Raw genomic sequence first — 13,829 nt, forward strand, 5'->3', positions numbered from 1 at the left:
TGGAAATATGCCGTGTTTTAATAATAAAATATTGATAACCGTTCAAATAAATCGCTGATCTGCGCAAGAATTGTATCGTATTGGAGTGTCATTCTTTTATATATATATATATATATATATATATATATATATATATATATATATATATATATATATATATATATATATATATATATATATATATATATATATATATATATATATAGGTATTGTTATAAGTTTTAATAAAACTTGGCAACTTTATCACGACACTAGTGTCACAAATAAAAGACTAGAAATTTTCCATACATACATACATAAACATGTACGTATATTGATTTGAAATGGGAATATTAGTTTCCAAATCTTTTTGTCATACTAATAACTCGTGCTTTTTGTATTTTATAAATATGATACTTTTCAATGTGACAGGACTCTTTCGTTCGCCTATTTATTTATTGTATTATTTTTCAGAATTTTCACCTGAATGACAGAGCAATAATTAAGAAATAATTTCAAATACTTATTTTTAGTTCATGTTAACTTTTCTTTTCAACATTTTTGACAATAATAAAAATCAAATATATAATTTTGTATTTTAAAGTCACAATTTCTAGAAAAATTTTCATATCGTTTGTATATACATATATATGTATGCATGTATGTACATACATATAAATTGTGCGACATAAATAAATAACGCAGTTTATAAAATAGCAGACAATTTCAATGTCTAATGAAGTTCCCAAATGACACATTATTTGCCGATTATGCAATATCGCTTGTTTATTCCATCCACAATATTTCTAGGCATTGTTGTTTTAACTAAATGCATATGGTGTTCTTTTAAATTTTGATTTTTGTAAAATGCGAGTACATATTCGTAATTAGCAAAAATCCTGTTAATTTAATCAAGAGAGGGCTAACGCGTGCGATTAACGCGCTCGTAAATATCGAATCGAAAGGACGGGCACAATACGCCCCGTACGAAGGGAGGAAAAGCGGAAAATGGGAGGGAATTTGGGGTCGTTTTCACACAGCCAGCAAGAATTCGTCAGCGACGCGTTAACCCTCTGCGGACCGCACACGACAACAAGCACAGGAACAATAGGGACGCGACCCGGTCCTCGGTGTGAATTTATGTCGAGTTCGGCCCATCGGAGGCTCTATTGACTCCTGGGGTCGCCATTATTGGGTCTATTTGATATAGTGAACCGCTGCGAGTCAAATGAGCGCTTTAAATTGGAGACCCTAGGGTCCATTATGACCGTCCCGGGGCCCTATCGGTTCGTTTCTGGCGAGTTGGCACAAAGCTCGATTGTTCGCCGACGGGCCATTATGTCCGCGAAATTATTAGAAATTTCCACGACGTACTTTCACATCTAATTCCTCGTGGAAAATCACTTTATATGAATCAATCGAGTTTGTAAGGATTGTTGAGAAAGTGAGTCGTTCGCCTTCGGCACTGTGTAATTGGTATTCTTAACTGGGTGTAATTAACTGTATGAGGCGTGAGTTTCTATACAAAAAGGTCTCTTTTACACGACTGAAAGGCGTTAAAGAAAAATGGAAATTTTGCGTCGGAAAAGCGGAGTGTATGTTCGAATTTTCGACAGAAACGCGAACCGATGTGGATTGACGTATTTGAGCACTTTATTTGTGTACTACGTATTGGCATGAAAGCCTCCGGAAATTTAGGAAAACCCAATATAGAAATATTTTATCCGATATATGAACAATGAAGTCATAAGCTTTTTTTTTCTCAAATATTCAATATCTGTATTTAAAATATTAATTCAAATAGATTTAAATGTATTTTTGTGGTTTAATTTCGTCTTATTTCAGCTGCACAGTTTAATGCGAAATAATAATACAATTCTGGTACAAACGACTATCATTTATATTAACTTTGTATTCATTATTTAACTTTTCGAGAGCAAAAATTATTTTTTTTTTAATTTAATAATACGTACATTTGCGGATGCTTGTTTGTGAAGATTTTTTTCCACTTTGAACGATTTTACTTAACGAGGTTGCTTCCAACGAATATACATACATATATTTTCTATAACACAAGAGCCGTACCTCTCTTTTACATTATATCATTTTTTCGAATTCCCTTTGAGAATTTCCCCCCAATTCCAGTGCATCTGAAAAGGATGCTTACATATACCAATATATAATACCTTTGCCGTATGTAAAAAAGTACACACAGTCGCTAATTTTCCTATGTTAATGTGATTGGATCATTATATTTTAAGGTTTTGTTTTAGTATTTTTCTACGCAAGGAATGTGAGTACAGTGAAGGTGCTTAATCCTTATTTTATATGGTAGATTCGCGTAATTTATTAGTCGATAAATTTAAATGAAATCCCGAAACAGTCGGTCGAATAAAGTCAAAATTGTGACCGATAATATCCTAATTGGTCGGAATTAAATTATTAAATTCACTGGTACAATTCGAGTTTTTAGCATGGGTGTCTCTCCCTCTCACCCTCTCCGTTTCGGGGCACTTAATCCGTTATTTAGCACATTTTCAGCTTTAATCCTGACCGGTCGCTGATACGGTGACATTTTCCAATATGATCGTAATTTATTGATATTATAGCAGCCTACATGTATAACTATGCACATAACATAATGCACATACTGTTAAAAAATATGGATATATGGAATTAAAATTTTATGCAAGAATATTGCATATTCTGTAATATTACTAGTGAGCAAAATTTCATTTCTGATAGCGAATTTTTTATAGATAGATTAAAATTGAACGATTTTTTCTTGGTCGTTTGCAGAGTGCCTTTCGTGAGTGTGTATAGTCACTTTATGAAAAGCAAACAAATGTTCTCTTTGCTGAACACTGCTTTCTGTTTCCTCTCATAAAAGGAAAATATTTATAGTGGAAACTTTTTCTTTTCTTTTCCTCCCTTGAAATAAAAAAGGAAAATAAAACGGATGCCTATTGAATCGTATCATCATGCCGTCGCGTGCCTAGAAAACCTTCGACATTAGTTTGCTTTTCGCATTTACTTTTTTTCGTCGTCGTCGTCGTTGTTGTTGTTGATAGTACACACAACAAAACAACCTCCGTAGGTCGTTAAAGGAAACGCTAAGAAAAATGTCGTGCATGTATACTCTCAAGAATCGAATTTCCAATTTCAATAGGAACGAATATAAATTCGCTCGTTAATAACGACATCTGTGCGGCAAATCGTTCGTTATTATTAGTGAACGCTAACAAAGCAACGGTGAAAGTAGATCGGAATGAATAACCGATATGATTTGTCAGTAGCGACATTCACCAGCTTCGATAGCCGTGATCGTCTAGTGGTTAGGACCCTACGTTGTGGCCGTAGTAACCCAGGTTCGACTCCTGGTCACGGCAGTGTTAAACCCACTGTCCCGGCGAAGCATTTTTTGTCATGGGAATATCCCATTTATGTAGATATATGATATGATTATTTAAAACTTTCGAAAAAACTACTTGTTCTCTTCATATATCGAGTATCTATTGTCATTTCGATGTACTTTAATCTTTTGTGTGGGCCTCTTTCTAATGGTCAACTTTCCATTTTATAGTCGTTAGCAATTTAGTCAAAATTTAGACCCTATAAATATGTATGTATGTAGTTGATGATAACAATTGCTTTATAGTTAAGCAAAGACCTGTTAGGTTTTGGTGCATAACGCTAAATTAAATATAGTTCTACAACTTCATTAATTTGTGTCCAGTCAACATTGAAGGTCTAGTCATTGAGGGTGCAATGAAGATTACAAAAAATCCTTCCGAACTAAAATCACTTTCATATGACATGAGATTGAAAAGTATGAATCTCTACACTTTGGAAACGAGAAAAATAAGATATGATCTAATTGAAATCTATAAAATTATAAATAACCATTACAATTTTCTTATAATAACCCTGTCATACTATCAGATGAGACTCCAAATACATAGATATTCACTTCAAAATAATTAGACAATCCTTCTTTTCACTTAGTGTGGTTAAAATTTATAATGTTCTATCCAATGAATTAGTAACTTGTAGTCACTCAAACCTTTTTAAAAATAAACCTGATGATTTCCTTAAAATAAATGGGTTTTTGTAGTTCTTCCTTTATTAGGTTAAGTTTATCTTTTGTATTTTCTTTTTTTTATTGATATTTTTTTATTTCTATACTGCTGTATGTATGTAAATATGTACATATGTGTTACCAAACCCCTTGGGTTCATCGGGCTTGCCGCCTTTTCCAAGTTTATTTTGAATAAATATTAGGACAGCACGTACCAGCAACTTCACGTAACCAGCAATACGAAAAGTATTATTTAGTACATTTTATATAGACATATTTATATCTTACGTAGCGTAAACTTAACAGCTAGTAACAGTACTGGCCGACTAAATAAATTCATACTACACAGCAGTGCGTGTCACCGTAACATATCAAGTAAAACCGGTTGTCTTTGGTCACTGTGGATATATTCACGCACTGCGTGAAGTTATAGTAGCGAGTGCTCGCGTACTACTGAAAGTGCGCATGCGCAAATGAGTATTTTTGAAAATGTCATATTTTGACAGTATTGACTTGACGATACGACACAAGTAATATTGCGCCCTATCGGTACGCTCTGTAATGTATTTGTAAGCCGATTTTGCATTGCATTCGGCCAAAACAAGTGTAAACTTGCCGAAACGTGCGCTGCTGTATAGTATGAAAAGAAGCTGTCGTTTACGTGAGCTGTTGTGCTGCGCAGTTACCATGAACTGCCAAATAGTATTATATACATAGACCTTAAGCCTTCAGCTTAAGTTGCATATTACAATTACCTGTTTATTCAATTAAATGATGATTTTATCTTACAAGGCTCTTCTATGTTTCACTTCGCAAACGATTGAGTAAAATTTCTTACGATCTTCCGATCGTTTCGAAACATTTCCATTTTGCACGGTTCGCTCAACGATGGAGATTTCAATCTGTTTTTTATGACACGCTAAGATATAATTTTTCATTCAATTTTCCGTTCTTATTTTGAAGACCCGCCCACTTAAAAAGCTATCAATTTCATACGTAAAGATCTGATGATCAATCACATTATTATAAAACGTGTCTGTATCTGTCTGATAATTAAATACGATATTATACGTTTGCTATTTATATATTTCATTGTTATTCTAGCTCAGATTTATTTCAACTATGACTATTGTGAATGATTTATAAAGTTCCGGATATTAGAAGAAGTGGCACTCCAAACTTATTTTAGGCAGGATTTACATGAAATAACTATGCTATTGAAAAGGTTTGTTTCAACGGGAATTTTAAGAAACTTCGGTCAGTCAGCGTTGTTCTGATAACGTTTCCCCACCGTTCAAATTGGTCCAATCAGTCCTTTCAGGCTTTTAAGATCACAAATCGATATACATCTATCCGATCGGAAGCCGCGAGCAGCGTTGATTGACTTAACGACCAATGTTCAACGTCAATGGTTTCCCACTCTTCGTCCTTTCCTTTCAGATAACGAAGATATGTAACACGATAGGAAACTCCAGCACGGCGGTAATTCCTATAAACGCAAAAACTCTAAAAGCCTCATCTTTGAAGTCCTTAAACCATCCCCCACCAACGTTCGATACTTCTTTTCTCCCCGTCGACCGATCTGATTACGGATTCATGAGAATGAAAAATGGAAAGTGTCTCTTTAGTTCTATTTTTTCTTTATTTTCAAGAAGATGAGAGGTTGTGGGGATGGGGGTGTGAGTTAGACGTTCCTTTCATAGCGAATGCCGAATTGGAACATTAACGAGTGAAACCGACACGGCAAAGCAATCAGCGTTTACGTCGTAGAAAAGTAGGGGCGAAAAAAATCAGCGTTTCTTTATCCAGTTATATATTTTCGAATCCAAATGAAACGGATTTCAACTCATTAATAATAACGATTGAATTTATATTCAAATATCTATCGATCTGACGACCAATGAATTGTTAATTACCATCCTAAAAGATGTCGTACTATAAATTTGCCGTAATGTACCCATTATTATACAAATGTATTTAAGTCGATAAAATAGGTGGAAACGGTTTGGTTCAACCTCGTTGAATATGCGCATTCGTTAACGTGTGAAATTTTGATACGTGTTTGAAGGTTTTATTGATTTTTATATAAAATTTGAATTTGGGATAGATACATATAGTGGAAAATTTGAGATACGATTTTAGCAACACGTATTACTCTGGCGTGTGAATCGAATTGAATTGAAATGCTAAAATATGGAACAACTGTCAATTTCATAGCAGTGGATTTCATTTTAAATAGAATATTCAATGTGTGGGCTTATTTTATGATTAAAATTTAACATTAAGTACATCATACATTTATCTATATCATGAACACTATATTTCCAGCTATGTTACGCAAATATGTAATTTTTATGTCAATAGTCGCCAAAAATATTTTATTTCCTATCCGATACGTTTAAATTTTTTATTTATTTAAGAATACTTGGGAAAGGTGGCAAATCTAATGGACCCAAAGGGTTTGATATAACATACAGTAGGGCAGAAATACAAATATTAAATAATAGAAATAAATAAAAATCAAAAACACAAAAAAAAAGAAAAGAAAATATAACCAACTCAAAAGAGACGAAAACAAAATAAATAAAGAGAAAATACCAAAGGTAAACTTAAAAAAGGATTTTTGATTTTTAAATGTTTTTTATTATTACTAAATTATGTTCACAATACATCTTTATTTTAATCAAAATTTTAGCCACTGTATTTGAATATATATTTCTATTTGTATATATTAAATATACATATTTTACAGTCTGAGAGTAAAACCTCTCAAAATGAATGTTTTTTTTAAGAGGTTTATCGTAGGAAAATAATTGTAATGATTATTTACAATTTTATAGATTTCAATTAGATCACCTCTCATTTTTCTTGTCTTCAAAGTGGAAAGATTCATTATTTTCAATCTCATATCACATGTAAATGATTTATGTGAGGACATTTTTTTAAGTCTTCCTAGGACCTTTTCGGGACATAATAAGTCTTTTTTTAAATAAGGGTTCCAAATGGAATAAAAAAAGGTTTTGAATAGAAATAACTTAAAATAATCTTAGCCAAAAAATTAGTATACATTTTAAAGCAGTCCATTCTTGCTCTTTTAAAAACTGACCGAATTTAAAATTTTCAATTTATAAACGTCGTATTATATAACGATGAATAATAACAACGTGCGTTCCCTTTGTAATCATTCCTGCATAAATTATTTCAATGACTGTTTAATGTTGTACGAAACTTGAGATCAATATAAGATTAAAATTTTCGCGCTATTGCGTTTCGCGAGAAATAATTTCATCCGACTTTAGGCATTTTGTTGAAGCGAAAAAATGGGAAAAACTCGTGTTCGATTATAAAGTTCGCAATTCAGAAGGCGTCTCAGACATAATTATGACGTTCACGTTTGCGATTCATTTTAAAAATAATCACAAATAACCCGAAACAACTAATTTGGCCGAGTCGAGCGCCGCGATGAATAATTAATATTGGCCGCGAGGACACTCCTTTTCATCCACCGCCGAAAGCTTTCCAACCCCTTCTACCCCTTCTATGCCACCAGCCTTCATCCCCTAGCTCCAACTTAATGGCTTTCATTATCTTTCATCTCGTCCTCTTGTTTGCAACCCCGACGTTATCGCGAACACTATCCTCTCCTTGGCTCGATCCGACCATCCCCCAACCCCTCGGGCACCGAGTGGCCTAAGCGCCACCTGCTGTGCAAAAAACCACCCCCATTGACTTTTTCACCCAGCGGGCTAAAGCCTCCGCGATACATCCAAAAGAAGGCTGTGAAGCATTTGTCGAGGCCCTCTGTTTTGCTATTCAACTCATCGGACACTAATGGCGATGAGTTTTTCGTGCTCTTACTACCCTGCATACTGCTCCCGGATCCCTTTCAACCCTAATGGGTTACTGTTTTTTATTATTCTCCTCCACCATCGTCGTCTTCTTTGCGAGATTATCCTGTAATTTCGGTACAAACCCTTTTATTGCGTTCAGCTTTGAGGTTTGCGAAATATGATTTTGCGCCTCTGGTTCGAAATTCTATCGCAAAATAATCATTTTACGTGCCGATTGAATAGATATCAACCCCAAAAGTTTTCCATCCAGCACAAGCAATATTTATATATACACCAAACATTCAATCAGCTTAATTTATTTTAATCATATAAATTAAAATCTTAAATTTGGACTGCCGAATTTTAAAAATGTGCTTTAATGTTCTTAATATTAGTGAATGTGTATACATATAATTATTTCTATAAAGAAAAATACATATAAATAAATAATTAACGATATATTTAAAAATTTTTATAATGAAATTATACCGATTTTCATTTTTTTTTTTTTATTACATTTTATACCAGAAAGACCTTACAGGTAAACCCCAATGCGCCTTCCTGTCCAAATACAAACAATGCAGCATTTTAATTACACAAGTCGCTGAAATACGAGACACTGAAAAACTCGCAAACTAACGAGACATCTATGAATTGTACTTAAATTTTATTGTACATTAATCATACTCAAATAGTGGTGACATAGCAGGTAGGAAGGCTTTTAGCCAATTTTAATCGGGAACCGTTTCAACAACAAAAACAGAGAAATTGGCAAACTCTGATAGGAAATGATCGACCTGGAATCACAAATATCCAGGTCTGACCAGCAGCACTATAGATATACTCAGATAAATTATTTTCAATAGAGGTCAGCTCATGGGATCGAACCAGGCGCCTCTCGGTGTTAGACAGAAGCTTAAAGACCGAGCTATTCTGCTGGCTAAAGTTTTAAAACCATAAAAACCAAATTCAATTTTATATTGCTTTTTATGTACATACATACATATATGTATACATACATATATATGTACCTCATTTCATTTGAAATACTTACTTACATCATTGTTTAAGACAAAAACATTACTATGCAAAAAAACTAATATAATATGTAAGTACATAAATATACAAACATATTGTAGTACCTACTAAAAACATAACAAGGCCGAAAAAATAAAATAAAATAACAAGGTCGAAACTCAAAAATGCATAAGTACAAACTTAAACCCACTTGGCATGAATATTATATAGGTTTTAGTCTGGCAAAGTTCCCATGTTTACAATTGTTTGTTTGAATTTGATATAAGCATGCTGGTAATTACTGCAAACTTTTTTTCGTCGGTTTATAACTAAGATTACTGTTTCAAAATCTTACATGAGAAATATGTGTACGATTGGTAGTTTTCACCACACTGAAAAACACATTACTTTAATATCAGAGCTATACTGAAATCTCACTGTTGTACTTATTCTTCTCTTTTTTACATTCTTAGATTGTATGACGGATTTATTAGAATGTAAAATCTGCAAGTGCCGTTACAAGTTCCCTCACGTTGGTCCGTCATAAAGCGGAGCATATAAATTTTTAAATAGAAACATTTAACGACCGGTCGTCTCCATCCCCCCACTCGTCGTCGTTACTTTTCACAAGAAGGGGAGATTGCACGGCGCTGATATATTCGTCGTTTCCTTTCCATTATTCGCCGCTTTGATAAGATTTTGTGTGGAAACGTTGCGGCCCGCCGCAGACGACGAGCGCTAAGGGTTAACGCGCCGACGAAAGAGCCGCCCACAGCCACCACCATGCCACGCTTACAATTGTTTCCAAGGAGATAACATCTTCAGGGTTGGAGGAGGTGGAAAGGATGGAAGGGGACCCGGGACAATGACGGACACCCCTACTTTCCGCGTACAAAGATGTCGCTTTCGCATTCGCTAGTAAGCCGAGAACAGGTGGTGAAAGGGTTGTACGTTCCCAAACACCAATAATTCGTAAGAAATGTGTCGCTTTTTGGTACTTGAAATATTTTTGCTGATATCTTTGTAAGCCCAAGAATGGAATATTACAGTATGTATTATATATTTATAAGAAAAAATACTTAAACTAAAAGTATAATAAAAATGTGTGAATGTCCGAATTTATACGCTTGGAAAAATATAAACGAATGGCAAATGTGAAAAGTGCTTCATTACTTTTATTTTGGTTGATAAGGTAAAAGTGAGCAAACATACTATGTACGTACGTACATATGTACATACGTACATACATAAGTAGATAATAGTACCATGTCGAAGAATATTCGTTCGCCCTGTTTAAATGAAAACTTCGTACGCTCTAACTTTAAATTTTGCGGAAATGAAAATATCAAAGTTGCTGTTTTATAAAGATTTACCTACATATGTATTTCATCATAGTATTGTATGTATGTGTGTATACAGGGTGCTATGAAGCTACGTGCAAAGTCTTAAAGGGATGATAGCTCATATCATTTAGAACACTTTGAACCACAGATACCTCAGGTCAAAGTCTCAGTACGGTAATTTAAGGGTTCTACACCATATAAAAATACTCACATACATATATATTTGTAAATTCATAGAATTTTATAATTTTTCATATTTTTTTAGCTTAACTTTGATACAATTCTGAAAATTGACTATAAATCATCAGACCACGTAATTATTATTGTTACAAATGAGAGTATTCGTGCTCTAACCAAAGTGTAATGCTCGCTCAAGTCGTTTTATTGCTATGCGAGAGACAATCTCCAATTTATTGCGATTTTATTGGCTGCATTCCTACTCATACACATCTATACTAAATATGTACTTATGTATTATACTAATTCGTGTTATAGCTACCTCTAATATTCAATCTTAGTTCTACTTATGTCAACAATTTTAAACATTTGTATATGAATACTACGTGTGTTTATATGCATACGACATATATTCTATTTTATTAGTCTCCATTGGGAAAATAGTTGTATGTAATACATTGAAAAGGGTCGTTTTTCCGTTAGTTGTAAATATTTTACTGACGCCTCTATCAAAGTCAACGCAACGCTCATCTTTCAGGAAAGCAGTTAAAGAGATTTATAGTTTTTCAGCACTCTTGTTTTACGCATGAAGGCAAACTTCCCTTCCTCCGTATTTTTTTATCTTTCCTTTGATCCCGAGAAGCGAAAAGACACCAAGGTTCGTCTGTGTTGAAAATTTTATTAAGAGTAATGGATTTTGAAATATAACGGAAATTCGGATTAATTTTTTTCAATAAAGTTCCTCTTCTTAACCCCTCACGTGCTGTAACGATGATGGATCTATCTCTTGTAACATAAATGGATGTGCGTGTAATACGGGATGATATGTATTAGTTACGTTAAAGGATAAAATGATACATACAACGTTATATATAATATGAGGGATAATTATAATAACATTTAAATAATATCAAACGGTCGGTAATAGTTAATTTTATGTACATACATACATTGATAGTATTTTATGAAAATTTCACTCTTGGCGAATCTATTTCGAGCTATTTTGAATAAATAATAATTCAAAATTCGAAGGTATAAATTTAATATACGACCTTATCCTACGCTTTGAAATTGTGGTTTGCCTATTAATAATATAAAGTTAACAAATAAGGTTAGTTATAATATTTATTTATAAATTTTTCAAAATTGCGACTGTTCTTTCGCGTAGTGCAATTGTTGTTGTATTCATTTCTTGGATAGATAGCGTACTCAAAAGATTTAGATATTATTTAATATCTATCTATATATATATATATATATATATATATATATATATATATATATATATATATATATATATATATATATATATATATATATATATATATATATATATATATATATATATATATATATATATATATATATATATATATATATATATATATATATATATATATATATATAGATAGATATTTAGATATTATTTAATATCTATCTATATATATATATATATATATATATATATATATATATATATATATATATATATATATATATATATATATATATATATATATATATGTAGGTGCCTACATGGATGTTTCATTTCTTGGATAGATAGCGTACTCAAAAGATTTAGATATTATTTAATATCTATCTATATATATATATATATATATATATATATATATATATATATATATATATATATATAGATAGATATTTAGATATTATTTAATATCTATCTATATATATATATATATATATATATATATATATATATATATATATATATATATATATATATATATATGTAGGTGCCTACATGGATGTTTGCGAATGTGTGCCATTCCTGAAATATATCCTTACATTTCGCATTTATTGGAAATTCCTCGGTCGAACAGCGTCTCAATATCCAAGATTAGAATATTTTTAGGGCGACCGTATTGAAGGCGTATATTAAAGAACAAGAAATTCGCCCTCAGAAAGAAGGGTCGAATTGTATTTTTACCGTTCGAACAACGAACGATTTGTTTTGTCGACAAATTTGAACGTACGTACATATGTACATATTTATGTATACATATATGTACATATGTATACGCAAAAACAAATTGAGAATGTGCCAATTGGAAAGAGCTTTCGCAACTTACTCGTAGATGCTATTTTCGAGATTGGAGTTCTGTTTTAAATTGTTTTTTTTTTCATTGAGCACATTCTACATATATATGTATACATATATACATACATATGTACATATATCAATATTTCTTATTCAAGCGATACATTGATATATACATTTTTATCTACCAATGTAAAATATATGTTATTGTAACAGAATTTTTCTGCTTTATAGTAAAAAAAAACATACGAAGTATCTTAGAAATAAAATTATATACTTATTTCTATAGGGAATAATTTCGTTGGTAGAATGAGTGCTCAGTAAAATGAAATCAGCATATTTTATCATAATATCATCCATATAATCTCTCAATAAAATGAAAAGTTTATTTTTATTTATATTACATTTTGAAACTTTCAGTCTATTATTACATATACCTATATTAGATGTATTTACATAAATATATACGTTTATAGTCTGAATAAACTATTATTAAGTATTAAAAATATAGCATGATAACTATCTTTATTTTAATCTACAAATAATATATGTACTTTATTTGTTATATAAAGTTTTCAGTTAGATTACGAAAACTTTTAAAATTGCCATTACTTTAGCCAAGTTTAAATCTAAAAAATATTGTGTAGAATATTATATTAATTTCATCTGACATTCATATATAAAGAAAGAAGAATATTAAGAAAGTTTATTATCCTCAAAGAACTATCCTAGTTATTAATAAATCTTTTGAAGGTCTATTATGTGTACTTATAGATATTTCAGGCGTTTTAAATTTCCCGAGAAATTTATGTAAGGAAACCTCATTACCTGTAATTATCTTTCGATCGACTTTTCGGCTCTCCTACCCACCTGTATTGAATTTTAACGTTGAATAATAATAAGTAAAAAGAAAATTAAGGGTATTGTAGCGACGTCGGCTTCAATACGCCCATTGTCGCTTTAATTACAGCTAACGGATAAAAGCTTCACAATTCCTTTATTTACCCTGATAAAAAGTATTAAATCGTATATGCATAAACAAAATGCTTTTTTTGTATACTTTTTTTGTCGATTTGATTCTTTGTTTCGTTATAAAAATTTCGAAAAGGGTAAACAATGGCGTCGTCCGGCGTGCACTCGTCACTAACGAACGACGATGCACATTTTTCGCAATGCACACAATATGCACAATCACCATGCATTGGAATTTCGCTTACGGTATCAACTTTCCGACGGTAATTTTAGAAACGTAGTTTTATGTCAACATTTTTTTATTATTATTTTAAAACATATTTATGATGGATAATGTATTTTAAGCTATTAGTATTTGTCGGAATGAT

At 31.8% G+C, this 13,829-nt stretch overlaps 1 protein-coding gene and 1 non-coding gene across 2 annotated transcripts in view; both read left to right on the forward strand.

Moving 5' to 3' along the window:
- The window catches only part of LOC143917624 (agrin-like), a 427,846-nt gene that overhangs the window by 322,791 nt on the left and 91,226 nt on the right, over nucleotides 1–13,829 (forward strand). The gene's annotated exons all lie outside the window — the stretch shown is intronic.
- On the forward strand, nucleotides 3,297–3,368 carry TRNAH-GUG (transfer RNA histidin (anticodon GUG)). Its single transcript has one exon. It is a non-coding gene; the product is annotated as a tRNA-His (tRNA).

This window comes from Arctopsyche grandis, chromosome 10 (genome assembly GCF_051622035.1).
Source record: "Arctopsyche grandis isolate Sample6627 chromosome 10, ASM5162203v2, whole genome shotgun sequence".
In the NCBI taxonomy this organism is placed as follows: domain Eukaryota; kingdom Metazoa; phylum Arthropoda; class Insecta; order Trichoptera; family Hydropsychidae; genus Arctopsyche; species Arctopsyche grandis.